We start from the raw sequence: 18,326 nt of genomic DNA, 5'->3' as shown, positions 1-18,326 counted from the left end.
GCAGAAAAGCTTAGTTGACATAAAAACTTGACACAACAAAACATGCACATGATTTGAATCATGGTGGGTGAGGAGTGCTACAAAAGGCTATAAACATTCTAATACAAATTCAGAAGAGCGTGTTGTCGGGCTAGTTGGTTCTGCATAGTATATAAGAGAAATGCGCAACAACTTCAACAGGACACAGGAAGAAACACACAGTTCACGAGCATGCGCTCATGAACTGTTGTGTGTGTTTCTTCCTGTGTCCTGCTGAAGTTGTTGCGCATTTCTCTTATATTCTAATACAAGGTTAACCAAAATGTTGTTGAATATTGTACCTGCAAATAATAAGACAGTTTTCTGTGGCCCTATATATACTCTTCAGTTGTCGCAACTGTAATTGCAATGTAAGCACTGCCAATAATACAGATGTGATCATTGAAAGTTGATGGCAAAATTACTCGTTACACTTTGAGCAGGTAGTACGCATTTTATTTTTATGCCCCATGGCTCGTCCGAGCATTGCTGCCATGGATGCCATACGAGACAATTTATACAAAACCTGGGGCTGTGAACACCTACCACAATATGGTAGCCCGCGCTTCTACTTTTGCATACATTCACCAAGTCTCCCAGAGTTTACCATTGCACTCTGATGCCATGCAAGTATTTGAGAAAATGGCAATCTTTGAGTGATGGAAAAACATATTGCATGTTTAACAATTTACTGCACAGACTGTAACAAAATATATATTATAGGTATTAAAATAACAAATTCACAGCTTAAAAACATATCAGTAATCTGTTAAGTACCATAATTTACCACACTGAACCTACTCTTACCGTAACCGATGTTAAGGTTACGCTTGGTTTCATTTATTGGGCTCAACATCCCACAGTGATTCAAGCTATGAGAGATGCAGTAGTGGAGAGGTAGGAAAATTTCGACCACCTCGGATCTTTTAACAATCACTGACATTGCACAGCAGACGGGCGCCTATGTTTTTGTCTCCATCGAAATGTGGCCACCATGGCCAGGATTCAATCCTTCATCTTCGGGTGCAGTAGTCGAGCACCCTAACCCCTGTAACTCCACTGCAGGTAGACATTAAGCTTAGTGCTCAAATATAATCTCCTGTTTACATGTCTCGAATTGGATGTTACAACCAAAATGAAGTAAAAGGAAGATGTTTATGCTCCATCTGTTATGCTCTATATGTACTGCAATGTTAAACAGCTCAACAGCAAATACTTCAATGCACACTCTTGCGTAGGCTTCAGGATGTCAATACAAGACTGACGTAGCACATAGTGAAATAAGCACATTTGCATAGTTATCCGGTCATTAGAAGTCACCCAGTGAAAACATTAAACTCAGTGACTAGCACAGGCATAATTCATTTCACATAACTGTACTTAAAGCAGGCGAAATCTTGCTGCACCATGCCTTTGCGCAGCATAAATCTATAACCCCAGTGAGGATAAGCATGTACAGACACTTCATCTTGCACTTCCATTTGCTTGCCTATGCTGCATGCATACTCCTGGGACACATTGTGGAGTTAGCACCTCGTCATGATGCTGGTCCACACATGGTCCAGTGACATGTGCTGCTGATCATGGAGGGAATGGAAGCAGCGTTTCAGCTGCCCTATTGTCCTACAAAAAAAAAAAAAAACCATCGTGAGTGGGCTATGCAATGCCACTATAAAGTTGGTGATGCACGTAACGCAAGTTGCTGCAGTAAAAGTGAATGCATATGCAGAATAATAAAAATTTTCTCTCCATCATGATGCATTTCAAATAACGCCACATCTGCTCTGAGTAACCTGTGGTTTATGGAACTGACAGCTTCGTAATATGCTGTACATGGAATGTATGTTTTGAGCATTTGTTCTTCCAGGCTATCACGCAACCTGTAAATGTGTTCGGTGAAATGTAATGCAGTAAATACCCTTGCATCATTAATGAATGGAAATATTTCGATACCTTCATTTAAGGAAATATATATCATGCTCAAATGACAAAATAATGCTATGATTTTTGAACAAATCTAATTGCTAAGTAAATATTGATATGTGTCATTCAACAAATATAACTTGGCTGACACCCAACCATAATTTGTTTGTTTGCTGAAAAGCTTCCCCCCCCCACAGGCTTGGCCAAAGTTATTTGACTGCAGTGTTATTTAACTAGTAAACAAATGCGACATCAAAGTTAATTTCTTTCAGCATACATTGTTCGCTCAACAACAATTGCAACTGTACCAAGCTGTTCGAACAACACGGACATCCACAACCGGTCAGTGTCCGGGATACCATGCAATCCAATATTTAGAATGTGCTGCGCACCTACCTTTCAATCACTGCTCTGGTGGTGCCGTGAGCTGCACTGTATCGCTTTTTGCCACACATGTCCGCATTCTGGAGCCAAAGTCTGCATGGATAGCCACTGCAGCAGGATGCCGGTGTAAGTGCCCGGTTTGAAGAGCTGAGCGAGGGCGCAGTATGTGAGCACCCGTGCGTCATATGTGCCACCGGGCCACTTTGCGACCACATCGAGGATCTGGCACTTGCTGTCCACCACAAGCTGCACAAAGATGGAGTGGTAGAAATGCCTATTTATATGTACGCTCCCTCGTACAGCTCATGGGCCTGGATCTTGACATGAGTGGCATCGATGGCGCCCACGATGCCAGGGAAACCTCCAGCAGCACAGAAGTCGCTCATGCAGCCCGGCAGCTCATCCTGGGATGGCCAGCTGTAAAGCAGGAAACCTGTATCACTTCTGGTGCGCATATTCATCGGTTACAGTTGCAGGTAATCATGTGGCGGCACAAAACCGAGATTGAATTCCACGCTGATGCTATTGCGTAGCAATACTTGTCGTCTCTTACTCCATCGGGGACGTGCCGATGAGGCTCTGAATGCAGTGCAGAGCACATGCCCCAAGTGTCCAAGGCCAGCTGCCGAGATGGATCTTCGCCACATTTTATGGACATGCCCAGGAATGCAGCCGTCAAGAATAAGACGACTACAAGAAGTTGGATCGGCTGTCGGCTACACAGGAGGAACATTTACACTTGTGGCTAATGGACAAATAAGAGCTGGAGCTTGCTCCGATTCCTTGAAGAAAATAGACTGCATGATTCCCTTTAAGATAAAAGACAGCCTCATTCTATGCCACATAGCAAGCCTTAAAAAAAAAAATCTTGTCGTAGACCCTGTATGATGCAAACCCCGTCAAGGTGCGCAATCGGTACCGTTGTGCTCGATCAAGGCAATAAACGCTTATGACCGTAATAGGTGAAAAAAAGAAACGTTCCTGAAAATATTGCTTCGCTGTCGCTAACGTCCGCTATGGGCCCTGTATATCACAACAACCGCTAAAAAAATGTATACGATTTAAGCACTTTCTTCTATTTCTTCCTGCCTTGACTCTACTGGTCAAGAAACATCACAATAGGCAAAATGGGTGAAATGACAACGGCGGCTCTTACCGTGTCCAGGCTGCGGCGTTCCGTTTCAGTGCGACAACGACTCTTCTTACTGCCCGGCTTGCCGTCGACTCGTCCACGCCGACCGGTTCACTAGCCTTTACGAGAAAGCCGCCGGTACCAAAACTTCAACGCCAGAAGCACCAGGCAGTATGAAGTTACAGCATGACTGCGAAGAGTCGGGCTCGGTTAGCGGATGCTGACCCTGCCGAAGCGAGATCGCAGCTGCAGCTCAAACTCGCAGGGATATTTCCTGTCCCTGAAAGCACGTTCACGACACAAGTGGAGATCTGCAACGGGCAGCACGCCCCTAGCAAAAAAATCCGATAGAAAACTAATAGCCTATCAGATTATTGATATTGGTTTTATAGGTCTGCCAGAGTATTGGTCTTATGGGTATCCTAGCCGATTGGTTTTACAGGTCTACTGGAGTATTGGTTTTATAGGTCAATTGTTTACTGGTCGTATAGGCTATGGTTTTATCGGTCCTATGGCATCTGATAAACTGATAGGTCTGTAATGCTAGTACACCCATAGCTGTCAATAATCTGATAGACCTACAAAACCAGTAGGCTTCCTATTGGTTTTGGAGGCCCTATGGAATATTGGTCTCATCGAATAGCTGCGGGTGTTTTACCTCTCCGGACACCTGAAAGGAGAGGGCAGCTATGCTCCATTTTCTAGGGATGAGTTACGCAGCAGGTACATGTATACACATTTTAATCCACAATGACAGCGGCAACGCATACTGGCACATAATCCAAACATTGACTGCATCCAGGTAGCCCTCGATTCCAAGATTGCGGATTTCGGCCCGATGATGTAGTCTCTCGAATGCTAAGGCACCTGAAAGAAATAAAAAATTGCGTTACAGCTTGAAAAATAAGCGATTTCAAGAACGCGACACCACCATGACTTCAAAAAATCGGTCCACACATATACCGGCAACCGCGATTGCGCGCGTATTCATGCGGAGGCAGTTAGGAGAGGCGCCGCCATTACTGAACGCCGAGGTAGCTGCTGAACCAACATTCTGCCTTGCGCCTCAACACAGGTTCTGCCACTTAAACACAGTGCGCACGATATTCGAAAACAGATTAACGCTAAAAAGTTTCATCAATACTTTCAAGAAATCGTGCCGACAACTTTAAAACTCGACGCTGCGTTATATCACACCGCGCGATTCAAATTCCTTTGTTGGCGTGCAGGCAACGGCATTCTGCAACGCAAAGCCACATCATACACTGACAAAGTATAAACGTCAGCCCGAAGTTGCAAGTGATGCACACGCACCTGATCAAAAGCTGAACGTGCGCTGGAACGTTGATATCCTCGAGAAGCACCCCGAAAATCAGCGAAAACTTATAAACACACCGCACCGACCGAACTGCCGCCCGATCGGCGATCGCGCCAGCACCAATGCCTCTGCGGAGCTGCGCATGCGCGCCCAGAGGAGAGGTGGAAAGGAGGAGAGAGGCCAGCACGGGAACGCTTGCGCGGGAGTGGGAGTGAGGAAAGGAAACTAGGAAACCTACCTCTCCGCTGCGAAGCGCCGCCGTCATCGCGCTACCGCGTCGGCAGCTCGAGCCGTACTCGTCGCGTGCTCGATGTCGACTCCTCGCGCTTCGGCGGCGGTTGCAGCGTTGCAGTTGCTTGGACGCGCGCCTCTCAATCCATTTCACCGTCCTGCTCTGCACATGTAGGTGACTGTGACTGAGCTGGGCCCCGACAGAACCGTGCTATATCCGCGTGCTTTCCCATCTCCATTCAGTGATCCAGTAGCAACAGCGTCGCGCGTCTTGCGGCTCCAACCGTACGTAGTTTGTTGAGACCGCGCGCAGCGTTCTCAATTGTTATTGCGGCTAATATTGTACGTTACGGCAACACTCAATAAACGGGATGAATGCGTGAGTTTTGGGGATGTGTCCGAGATGGAAAAGGAAACAATGACAAAGACCTAAAATCTCCAACGTACTGATCCTGCATGCAAGACCCATAAACAAAGGCATACTGATGTATCAGACACATGAACCAATATGTAGTAGTCTACAAGACAAGCATGTATCAGCCTATAAGATGTATGGGCTTCTGCACTGGTGTGATACTTTTCTTATACAACCCACCGATAAACCTATGAAACCAATACTATTGCCTATAGGACAAATATGTACCAATCTATAAGATTTATGAGTTTCTGAATAAGTCTCATAGAAATGCAGATAAAACACATAGAATACCTACAGAACCAATACCGATTCTTATAAAACCAATAACGCACCCTATTGGTCTTTTTTGCTAGGGGCGATACTGACGCTCCGCAGGCATTCGACGAACGAGAAAACGTGAGCGAACGCACACCACGCCGATCAACACACAACGAGTGACCATCTGTTTAGTTTTACGGCCTCCCAAAACATGACGACGGGATTTAGTGCAGTTTCAGTTATTTTGTAAAGCTGCCGAGAAGCGGCGCGCACATCCTTATTTGACAAAACAACGCAAGAAAGGCAAGGGGTTAAAACAAAAACAAAAATGCGTATATGAGCGTCAAGCAAAGCGCTACTTCTAACGCTTCTAAGGCGTTGCCACCTCTCGGTGAAATATTGCGGCAAACGTCGTGACTGTCCAGCTCGTTCATAGGCTTTGTGCAGGCATCAAGTCTATCTCGGTTGGCTCTGTATGTCCCTATGGCCAGCGTTCTTAGCTTAGATTTCCCTACGGCTTAGGTCGCTTGCACAAAACTTTCAGTGTGCGTTTAAGACTGCGGTTAAGACGGAGCTTAAAGACAGCGTTCAGGCAGTCTTAACTGCGAACTTTATTAAGATTCAAAATGGCTGCAGTGCGGCTGCTACGGCTGGATACACATGATAGACCCCTTCGAGCGTGGAAAACGTGCAACTAAGTTTTTCTATACCCCTTCGTGTTGATGCAGAGGCGACACGCGTCCTCTCGGAGTTGTTTAGTGACTGGGAACTTGTGTCGACGTTCTTCCGTGGCTCTTTGGACTGCCATGCGAGTCGCGCTGGCTTCGTCGGCTTGAGGTGAGCTTGAACATTTTCGCCATTCCTTTGCGCGGGTGCTTTGCTATGATACGTCTCTCGTGTATTAAACGGTGAATGCAGTAAAAAAAAAATAATAGTACGCGAAACGTAGTGATGCTCTTCATCACCGTTTTGTTTGTGCTATGATACCGGGCGATGCAGAATAATTGATGGTGCGTTTCCGAAGCCATTTCTTGGTTGCCGTATTTGTCGTCGTAGTTGTTGCGACGCACATATTTTTTTTTTCGTTTTCCCTGTTGTGTGTACTGGCACCGTATATCCCAGGGGGCCTTTAGTGGTGTGACTATACAGCTAAACGCGGCACGAGCTGCCGGTTTCAAACCTCGCATGAGTCTCGCTTGCTAATCGCCTCTTTCTTTCCGCTCAGTGTGTAAAATGGGGCGTGCAGATCAAACATGCGTTCGTACCGCTACATGTAGGTTCCAAATAAAGAGCAATTGAAACGTGTGTCACAAGTGAAACACGTACGTCTTGTTTCCAGCCGTCATTCTCCGGAGGATGGGCCTGGCGTGAATACATCAAAGCTTTGGGAGGCTTCCAACGTGTCGTGGGCGCCATCGCACTCTCTTCAAGATCCTATAGTGCTGGGCTGCATCTGAGAGCGTGCACAAACCAACTGATCGTCTTCGCATTAGTGCTTCAGTGATTTTGCGCTGTTCAAACAGCGCTTGTTCTGCCATCTCAGGTAGCAGCTCGCAAGTAGCTCGTTGATGGTTGGATGTTTATACGTCCCCGCTGCTTTTGGTGTCAACGCTGCGTGCTTATTGTGTGGAGCCCTTCACAGCGTCACCAGAAGTGAGACCAGCTGCAGATCGTTTTGATTGCTCATGTGTGCTTGGTGCCAGCACTATATGTGTTCAGTGTGTGCAACTTGGATGTTCACAGTGCCGCTAGAGAAGTGAGACCCGTTGCACCTGTGCTGTTGGTGTCAGCCTTGTCAGCTTTGTGTGGTGCCGAAACAATCAGTGTCAACACATGTCAAGCTGCAGCTGCCAATGTTGGTCTTCTATCATATCTAGCAGACCTTAAAAGTTGCTGCATCAGGCTCCAGCATATTTAAGCACTCACTTTTGTGGAGACAATTGGTGGAGTCCTGACCGGCCTGCTTTTAAAGTGTGATTCACAAGAATGCAGATGTTTGCAAAGTGTTTATGCAATTAAAAAGGCAATTGCATTCATTTATAGCAAAGTATCAATACACTGTTTAAAATGTATTACTGCATATGCAACTTTTGGAACCCTTTCATTATCCCACAGAGTTCACATACTCATACTCCTGTATCCAATGTGAGCACTGTGTTTTGAATACTGATACTACCTATTGCTGCAGGCAGGTACGTTATGTGTTTGCCAAGAATGTGAGAGATGTTTCCAACTCCCTTGAATATTCTGTCCTATGTCTCGAAGACCTTTTTCTCAGGCTGCATTACCACGATAAAAATGTGCTGTAGCAAAATCCAGCTCTGAACCATGGCTTGTCCTTTATGCATTATTTATTTATGTATTATGTTACTGTGAAAGCTACTGTGGCAATCAGCAAACGACGCTAAAGACGCAGGCACAAAAGTTAAACTTATCCGTGACAAACTGACAGTAAATGGTGTAGCCTATACCTGGAACATGGAAAGTAACAGTCGTGTTAAGCTGAGCAGCACCCGCGGCAGCTCATGCGATAAAGACCATTGACAAATATTCAATAAGGAACTCAATCTGCTAAATGTTAATGCCCGCAGTAATGTTAATAAGCCTGAACTATTCGAATTTTTGTCAGTGTTGCACGAACCGCACTTAATTGCTGGCACAGAAACTTGGTTGCACTACGACGTACAGAACGCTGAAAACCGTCTCATCTTTATTTGCCGTTGGCTCAGGCTTTTCAGATAGTAGCATCACAATATTTTACATGACAAACTACAATCCTTCAACATTCAACCCTTTAAGGCTCATGATCTTTTTAAATTGCTTAGTTTTTCTTTAGGTTATTGAGCAGGCTGAGTGCACGGAAACAATGTGCACAACAGGCTATTTTGCTAAGATTCTGCATCATGATATATTGTTTGTACACATTTCCTTGTGGTTGTGCTATGCCGCACTTCACTTCCAAATGGTCATCATTGAAATGTTCGTGTGAATCACAAAAGGCCAACAATTGAGTGTAATGATTGCAATATGCCAAGTTTGAAAGCATTTTGTTCCAACACATTCCTGCTTACAAAAATTTAAATATTTCAGCAGAGAAATAGCTCGATTGTGGTACAGCAGAACAAAATTGCATACTGTTCGTCACATCAGCTCTATAAGTGCAGTGTCGTCACTTTTCTAGCATCTTAATTGTTGCTTTTGCTGTTAAGTGAAAGCCTCCTACACAGCCTCCAGGCATGAGGTTTTCAGTGGTTTTCAGCCTCCAGGCAGAGGTTTTCAATACCTTTAATGATTACAGCATACAAAGTAGGTCACGGTCACAACACCCAGCACCAATAAATGGTTGTTGACATATTTATGCACTCGCCTTCGTACCCGATTTCATAAGGGTCGTTAAATACCGTTAATGAAAGTATGTTCTTTGTCCTCGCTAATATCTGAACACTGTGATTCTTTAACTGCATGTGCACTAGCAGCTCATATTGACAATGGTTAACCTATTACTTGAAAGTAGAGGGGATGCTACAATTTTAATGGGATGTTTGGCTGGGTTTAAACGAAACTTCAGGGAAAAAAAGGGGGGGGGGGGGACATGCCCACCAATATGGTATACAGAGAAATACCTTAAAGCAGTCTTTTAGGCCCCCTTCCTTTTATTCTCTACATTAATGATCTTGTTTCCATAGATTCATCTGCAAAACACATTTACGCTGATGATACAAGTATGTTTTTCTCTGTCACTCGGGCATAGAGCTATCCAGTCGGGCTAACATAACCTTGGAAAAAAACTGAACAGTGGGCATGTCAAAACAGTCTAAAACTCACTGACAATAAAACAAAAGCAGTTCTCTTCCATCCCAGAAATAAAGCAATCGAGCTTTATCAATACACTCAGTGGCACTAAAACAGAAATTGCTCGCTCTGTGAAAACGTTAGGCGTGTACTTCTCAGGGCACATGACATGGGAAGTTCACATAGAATATTTAGTCAACAAACTACCACACACAATAGGTTCTCTACGCCGACATTTCCCAGTATTTCCACTTACCATTAACATTATGCTTTATAATTCACTCTTTTCGTCAGTTCTGAACTACTCCTTGCTAGTATGGGCAACAACAGCAGAAAAACGTACAATAAGAAATATTGCTAAATCTTCTTACCTCGCACATACAGGACCAATATTTAAGCAGCTAAAAATGGGCAAAGTAACATCTTTGTATACCTAGAGGCTTTTGTGATTATCTAAACAAGACATCAATAAAAAGGACAACACACTAACACTCATAGCAGCGCTTCAAGACAACACACACATACGACACCCGTAACCCGGAGCATTGGCACGTTACAGCATGCCGGACGAACTATGTCAAGCAGATGCTTCGCTTCAGGCTTTCTACCATATTAAATCAATAATTCCCTTATAGTGGTCAAGATTTCTCTCTTCCTCCCATTAAAGTAATCCATAAAATGTTCTATGAATACATATTTTTAAATTAAGTGTTCTATTGTGCAGCATGTCTCTGTATTATTTTCATGTATTTTTCCTAATTTACCTTGTGCTTTTTTGTAATCTAATTATTTCTCCATTCATTATTTATTCATCGTGTAAGCGTGACTTCTCTGCTGTTAAATGCCATCACATACAGGGGCAGCCGCCCCGTCAAGCTGCTCTTCGAAGCAGCTTTTTAGCGGCTGCTCCTTTCCTTGTATTAAAGGAAAAATAAAGTAAATTACAATATTATTATTATTAAATTGCTGTTTTGTATTTCACAATGTGATGTATAGTGCACTGAATCTTGCAAGAGGTACCTGTGTAACATTTAGAATATACAATGCAATTTTTATTAAATACATTAAATATTAAATAAAATTACATAAAAATGCAACATTCCTATTCAGTGGTCCTTGTTTGGAAATGCTGACAGTTATTATTAAGACTGTTGGGGGGGGGGGGGGTCACTGATTTCAGTCTACTGCATGTCTCCTTTTTTCAGCCATTCTATGAACATCTTTGCCGATGTCATTGGGCAAGTGCATGCAAAATGTTTTCAGCCAGCAGCAAGAGGCTCATGCTAGTTGGTCACTGTCTAATAAGGCCAGTGCCCAGCAAGCATTTGCATGCCTGTCGCTTATGAGTTTTTTTTTTTTTTTTCAAGAATAATTTTTCTCAGTAATTTCTTCTTGCAAAATAAACTGTTTCCTTCGTTAGTTGCCTTGTTTTCAGCCTCAATAATTTTTCATTACCAAGCCTTTGTGTTGTTCCTAGGCCCTAAATTACATCATTCACATCACAGCTTGCAGCTCGGCGGCCTATGGGTACTAATGTTGTCTCAGCACAACGCAGTGGCCCAGTTTATGGAACTTGACTGTTAGATTTGGAGAACCCTACTTCGATTCTGCCTTGGTGTCTGCGTTTAGATGGTGACTAAACACAAAGCTGGCCGTGCACTGGGCAATCTCAGTGTATGTTAAAAAAAAAGGCACAGTAAGCTTGTGCACATACCGACTATGACATTGCTTAAAACTTGGCATGCTAAATCCTGTAAACAAAAAAAAATTATGTTCTCAAAACGTATGGGCAGAGGATGTACAGACAGCACTAAATGGGTGCTTGAATGAAGACATAGTCGATTTGTTAATTTTCAGTAGGTGAGCGGCGGACCGGTCAGCGAGAAGTGTCTGTCATATGAGAACAGGTGAAAGGAAAAATGATAGTGGTATTGATTATTAGAGGTAATGACTTGTGATGACCCACATGTGTACCGACGACCTGTAATTGCAATTCATTAGAAATGAATAAAATGACTTGTAATGACCAAATGTCTAGCAATGACTTGTTACTACTACAATTGATGCATGAGTGCTTGGTATTCCAGCCAAGCGGCAACAAGTCCTGTCATTGACACCGCTTAGTAAGAGTCGCTTAAGCAGTTGATGTTTTATGTGCATGCGCTGTTATGTGTACGCATGTGTATGCCCTGTTCACAAATGTGGAGCACCACCAAATCGTCTGACAGCTGTTCCGATTTTTGAAGACATGTGCCACACTAAAAGTCCTGTCTGTCAAGCTTACTACATTTAATCAACATCAAGCAACACAGGTAATGAATATACCCCTTGTTAGCTATCAAACTGGACTGTTTTCTGCAGTGCAACACACCATACCGCAATTCCTATTATGTCAAAAGGTAAAAATACGGCCAGCAAAAACAAAGATAATAGCAAGGTTGAGTCTTTCCCAATCTTCATACAAAGAACATATCTGTACTAAAGCTGGGGGAAAAATGGTAGCACATCTGTGGCGCACATTGCAAAAATAAAAGAATAAAATAAAATGCTGCGATAGCAGCAACTAGTGAAAACGTGGTCTGTGCGTGTCTCTTCCCGATTTTTCTCACATCCAACTTCATAAAACCTTTCTTGCCATTTGTGCGTTAATTGCAGCGCGAATGTTACTGCAATTCACGCCAATCGCAGCCCAAATGATTTGTCAACAGAAACACGACCCAAGGACAGAAGTTTGTGCTGATCACCGGTCGTATACAGTACGGAGACAGTAAAATGGAGGCATGTAGAGAGCACAGCATTGCATTAAAGCCACCGACAACCACAGACGTGACACAGGCGTGATCACGCGCACAACTCATCACTTCGCCACGAGACGTATGCACACGGTGCACAGCGCGCACACATAAGCGCGCACACACATGCGTCGAATAAAATTACACATCACAGCATGCGCGTTGGACGCGGAAGCTCTTCGGCCATCACCGGAGACGCACTTAGTCACAAGGACGATTTTATCGCACATTCTATTTTTTTTTCTTCTTTTCACTGAACGCTCACTGATTAACGATGTGCTTGGCTGCCTTACTGCGCCGCGAAAGGGGCCCAAATGCTTCGTACGCTTGCAGCCGGATGCCGAAACGCAGAACCAGTGATTTCAACAGTTGCAGGGAAATAGACTGCTGGAGAACGATTGCTGACAGAGGAAAAAACGAACTAGTGAGCGCACAGGCCAAACAGCAAAACACCCGAGTGCAATCTTCGTTGCTCACTTCGGCTCGGCCCGTGTTCACCATAGTAGCTTCCACGAACACCCTCAGCAACCACTTTAGTCCTTTTACCTCATGACACAATCTTAAGCCGCAAAGAAGCAACGGCACGGATCTAGCACAACGCAAGAATGGCAATGTTTACATCTCAAAGCTGCGACGGGGCCACCACGTCCCTGCTTTCCCCTGTTTCGCTACTTATGTACCTGCCGTCCTTGTGTCTTAGCTAAGACGGCACTAGAGTCGTAATCTTGCAAGCGACTTATTCAAGTCAAGACTGAAGCCAAGTCTTGGCTCCAGTCTTAAGCAGCCATGCTAGCGGCCTATCCTTAAGACTGCAGTTAAGTCTGGACTTAGCTAAGACAGTCTTAAGATCGTTTGTGCAAGCGGGCCCAGGTGTTTTCAAAGATGACGTGATGATTATAAAACAGCAATTACAGCTGATCGAAGAAGAGCGTTATCGGGGCGCGCTGGTGCGAGCTAGAACAAATGCACTAAAAGCGGGCGAAGTACCTACGAAGCGGGCTTTAGGTTTGGAAAAAACGAACGGCCAACGAAACCACGTATGCGAGATAGAGCGGAACGGCGTTGTGGTGTCAGATAACGACGGCATTGGGCGAGAGTTCTTTGAGCATTATCAGGCGTTATTCGCGTTTCATGAAGCTGCCTTAGACGGTTTTAAAAAGATGTTTCTGGGTCAGTTGCCGCGACTGGCCGACGAGGTAAAAGAAGTTTTGGAGCGGCCAATAACCGAAAGAGAAGTGTGCCGAGCAATTGAAAACTTGAACGACGGAAAGTCGCCTGGGCCCGATGGCTTGAGTGCCGCGTTCTACAAGTTTTTCAAAGATAAGTTGTCTGCAGTGCTTACAGCTGTATTCAATAAGGCATACCAACTGAAAGAATTACCACCGTCATACAGTACATCACATACTGTTCTCATACCAAAAACTGACGATACAGAAAGACTTCGCCTTGTAACGAGTTACAGGCCCATCTCTTTAACCAATGTTGACTATAAAATATTAATGAAAGTCTTAGCAACTAGGCTCCAGACAGTGATTGAGGACATAGTAGGGTGCCACCAGACATGTGGAATCAAGGGAAGGTCTATAGTAAGCAACATACACAAGATGCGGTGCGTGCTTGAGTGCTGTGATGTCATGCAATCTGGCGTCGCGGTTTTGCAGCTCGACCTAGAGAAGGCCTTTGACTGTGTATCACATGTTATCCTGTTCGCCATTCTTGACCATATTAATGTCGGTTCGGTTATCAGAGAGGGTGTGGCCATGGCGTACAGGAGTTGCTCAACGCGGCTTATTGTAAACAAGTCGCTGGGGGCCCCCATTGCCATGCAGCGTGCGGTACGCCAAGGCTGCCCCCTCAGCCCACTTTTATTTTGTCTGTACATTGAATCACTATGCTTGGCTATTATTAAGAATGATTCTGTTCACGGTTTTCGACTCCAAGCTGCAGAAGTGAAGCTTTTAGCATATGCCGATGACGTCGCAGTGTGTTGTATTGATAAAGAAAGTATTATAGCAGTGGTCGAAGAGGTAAAATGTTTTCGGGACATCACAGGGAGTTTGATCAATTGGGAAAAATGCCTGGGATTTTGGCATGGAGAATGGGCGTCAACCCCAGACACGTTTGCAGGCGTAACGTGGGTGAAGACCCCAGTGAAGTACCTGGGTGTCCCTCTGCAATTCTACGAAAGCAATGATGACCTCTGGAGAAGCCAGGCGCATGAAATACGTGAGAAAGCAGACAGATGGAAGGGGGTTCCTCTGTCGTTTTTTGCCAAGGCAACTGTGTGTAATCTTTTTTTTATAAGCAAATTATGGTATCTAATGCAGGTTTTGCATTGCTCGCGGCTAAATGTGCAAAAGCTGCACAGAGTGTTTGCCACCTTTATTTGGGCATCGCAGTGGGAAAGGTGCAGCCGAACAAATTTGTTCAGAAAGGTGGAGGACGGTGGTCTTGGTCTGGCGCACCTCTTTGTGCGACAGCTTATTAACAGGTTTCTGTTTTTCCGGGACACAAAAGACTCTTTCTTACGAACGGTGTGCCAAATGAGATTAAGACGGGCGTTGCCAAACTTTGTGATCGGGACGAATGAAATGCCAGGGCCAATTAAGGGCTTTTTCAAGGAGGTGGTGATGAGCGTATGTTTCTTGACAGTACGATTTTCTAACGATTATTTGTCTGCGGTGAAAAGGAAAACACTGTACAAAGATGTGTGCGACAGCATACTTCCTGTACCGATGTACAGAGCCATGCACAGTGGAGGGCCGGGCCAGAATGTGTTAAAACGGGTGAATATAATGCAGGTGACACCAGGCACGAAGTCCTTTTTTTTAAACTTCATACTGAAACACTTCCAGTCAAAACATTCCTTGAACAACGAGGTTTTTTCTTGCCATGGGGAACTAACTGTCTAATCTGCAAGCTACCCGAAACTATAGATCATGTTTCTCTTCACTGCTGGGAAGGAGTGTATTTCTGGGATGTTCTGCAGAGAACAGTGAAAAAGGATTTCCCTCTAGATCCACACGGGATCAGATATTTGGCGATAGATAACGAAGATGGTTTTCCTTTCGATCTCGTAATGTTGGCTGGCCTCCACTCTGTATGGCGCTCCCGCATGGCCGGCTTCTATTGTGATCCTGATGCGAGGCCTGCACGGTTGTATTTTCGGGAGAGCATTTCCCGCTTCGTTGAGGTGCAGAAGACACTTGAGTGTGTGCCGCAGTGGCTGCCAAGGGTGGAAGCCTTGGCAGGGCTAAAGGAATTTTAAGTGACAATGTCAGTACAAAACTGACAGCGTTTACTTTTTGTTCCACGTCTTGCTTGTGTTTGTATATAGTGTATCGTGATTTACTGAGTTGGTTGTTGGAGCCCGGCAATAAAGAAAAAAAAAAGCCTCGTTAGTATAGTGGCCAGTATCCCCCCCTGTCAGGCGGGAGACCTGGGATCGATTCCCCGACGGGGACCATAGTTTTTGTTTCTTTCTTGTATTCTGCGCCATTTTAGAACAGCGCTTGCCTCTTCCCTGCGCCGCCTCGTTAGTATAGTGGCCAGTATCCCCCCCTGTCACGCGGGAGACCCGGGATCGATTCCCCGACGGGGACCTTAGTTTTTGTTTCTTTCTTGCATTCTGCGCGCCATTTTAGAACAGCGCTTGCCGTCTTCCCTGCGCCGCCTCGTTAGTATAGTGGCCAGTATCCCACCCTGTCAGGCGGGAGACCCGAGATCGGTTCCCCGACGGGGACCATAGTTTTTGTTTCTTTCTTGCATTCTGCGCCATTTTAGAACAGCGCTTGCCATCTTCCCTGCGCCGCCTCGTTAGTATAGTGCCCAGATGGGTTAAGTGCAGCTTTTTACAAAGCGTTTAAAACGGAATTAACCCCACTTTTGACTTTGCTGTTTAATGATGCCTATGATCGTAAGGAGTTGCCCCCGTCTTACGGTGCGGCCCATACCGTCCTCATCCCTAAAACAGATGATCCTATAAAACTCAGACAGGTTACTGCATATAGGCCGATCTCACTAACGAACGTCGATTATAAAATATTCATGAAAGTGTTGGCGGCGAGGCTTCAGAGCGTTATTAAAGAAATTGTTGGCCCTCATCAAAGATGTGGCATAAAGAACAGGTCTATTGCTTACAATATTCATAAGGCAAGGTGTGTGCTGGAGTGTAGCGACGTCACTGGGGTACCTGTGGCAATTCTCCAGCTAGATCTTGAAAAAGCGTTTGACTGTGTTGCTCATGAGATTTTGTTTTCTATCTTAGATCATATCAATGTAGGTTCTATTATCACTGAGGGTGTGGCCATGGCGTACCGACACGGCACTACAAAGTTAATTGTTAATAAATCGTTGGGGGCCCCCATTAACGTGGAACGTTCGGTGCGTCAGGGTTGCCCCCTCAGTCCACTCTTGTTTTGTATGTATGTTGAAACTTTGTGCTTGCACATAATACAGAATAATGCTGTTCATAGTTTTCGGCTGCATGAAGCGGAAGTGAAAGTCCTAGCATATGCAGATGATGTAGCAATTTTCTGTGTCACAAAGGATAGCATTAGCAGTGCGGTAGAAGGTGTTAAAAGTTTTAGTTTGGTCACGGGAAGCAAGGTGAACTGGGGAAAGTGCGTGGGGTTCTGGCACGGAGAATGGCCGGATACTCCTCACACTTTCGCTAATGTGACCTGGTGTACGACCCCTGTAAAGTACCTTGGAGTCCCGTTGGAATTTTACAGAGATACTGAACAGTATTGGAAGGTGCAGGCACAAGAGACACAAGAAGAAGCAGAAAAGTGGAAAGGTACTCATTTACCCGTGTTTGCAAGAGCCACTGTGTGTAACCTGTTTTTTATTAGTAAACTGTGGTATGTGATGCAAGTGCTCCACTGTTCGCAAATTAACATACAAAAGGTACATCGAATTTTTGCGGTTTTTGTATGGGCCTCTAGCTGGGAAAGGTGCATGCGGACAAACTTGTTCAGACGGGTCAAAGACGGAGGCCTAGGGCTGGGACACTTATTTGTGAAGCAACTGGTAAACACATGTTTGTTTTTCCGTGATGTTGAAGATCCTTTCCTGCGCACAGTGTGCCAAGTAAGGCTAGGGCGAGCATTGCCAGAGTATGTAGTTGCAACAAAATGCATGACAGGGGGCATTTTTGGTTATTTCCGAGAGATAGTAACCAGCGTCAGATTCTTAACTACTCGGTTTTCAAAGGAATATTTGAGCAGCGTAACAAGGAAAACGTTGTACAGAGATGTGTGCGATGTTATCTTTCCGGTGCCGTTGTACAGGGCCTTGTACTGTGGAGGCCCCGGCGGTAATGTGTTGCAAAGGGTTAAAAAAATGAATGTATCGCCGGAAGTCAAGAGATTTTTCTTTAAAGTGCACACTGGAACTTTACCCGTCAAATCTTTTTTGGAAGGAAAAGAGATGTTTCTACCGTGGGGACCAAACTGCTTAATCTGCAAGCAACCGGAGACCATAGACCATGTTTTTTTGCACTGTTGGGAAGGGGTTTATTTTTGGGACGTGCTACAGAGGACCATGAAGAAACAGCTCCCGTTGCATTCACACGGAATTAGGTACTTGCCAACAAAAAATGAGGGCGGGATCCCTTACGATTTAGTCATGCTGGTGGGCCTCCACAGTATATGGCGCTCTCGTATGGCCGGGTACTACTGTGACCACGAAGCGCGTCCAGCGCGTATATATTTTCGAGAGAGCATCTGCAAGTTTGTAGAAATACAGAAGATACGGAATCCTGTCCCTGAGTGGCTCTCAAGGCTTTGACAACACTCAGAGAATTTTAATGTGACAAAGCCTGGTCCTCTCTTGGGGATTTCGCTTCTTGTATAACTGTGTACATATTTTGTTTTTTTGTCTTTGTTTTGTGAAAGCCGAGGACCGGCAATAAAGAAAAAAAAAAGTTAGTATAGTGGCCAGTATCCCCGCCTGTCACGCGGGAGACCGGGGTTCGATTCCCCGACGGGGAGCTTAGTTTTTGTTTCTTTCTTGCATTCTGCGCCATTTTAGAACAGCGCTTGCCGTCTTCCCTGCGCC

The 18,326-nt window shown here is 44.9% G+C and overlaps 1 long non-coding RNA gene across 1 annotated transcript; it reads right to left on the bottom strand.

Annotated features, from left to right (window-relative positions):
- Positions 1 to 218: 218 nt before the first annotated feature.
- Positions 219 to 3,763, bottom strand: LOC146179868 (uncharacterized). Its single transcript, XR_014700779.1, has 3 exons — positions 3,482 to 3,763; positions 2,338 to 2,742; positions 219 to 1,641 (listed from the first exon to the last, which is right to left on the bottom strand). It is a non-coding gene; the product is annotated as an uncharacterized LOC146179868 (long non-coding RNA).
- Positions 3,764 to 18,326: the final 14,563 nt, after the last annotated feature.

Source organism: Amblyomma maculatum, chromosome 9 (genome assembly GCF_055883805.1).
Source record: "Amblyomma maculatum isolate TAMU_Amacu chromosome 9, ASM5588380v1, whole genome shotgun sequence".
Classification (NCBI taxonomy): Eukaryota; Metazoa; Arthropoda; class Arachnida; order Ixodida; family Ixodidae; genus Amblyomma; species Amblyomma maculatum.
Note: the sequence above shows the minus strand (reverse complement) of the source record. Positions and strands in the feature narration are given on the sequence as shown.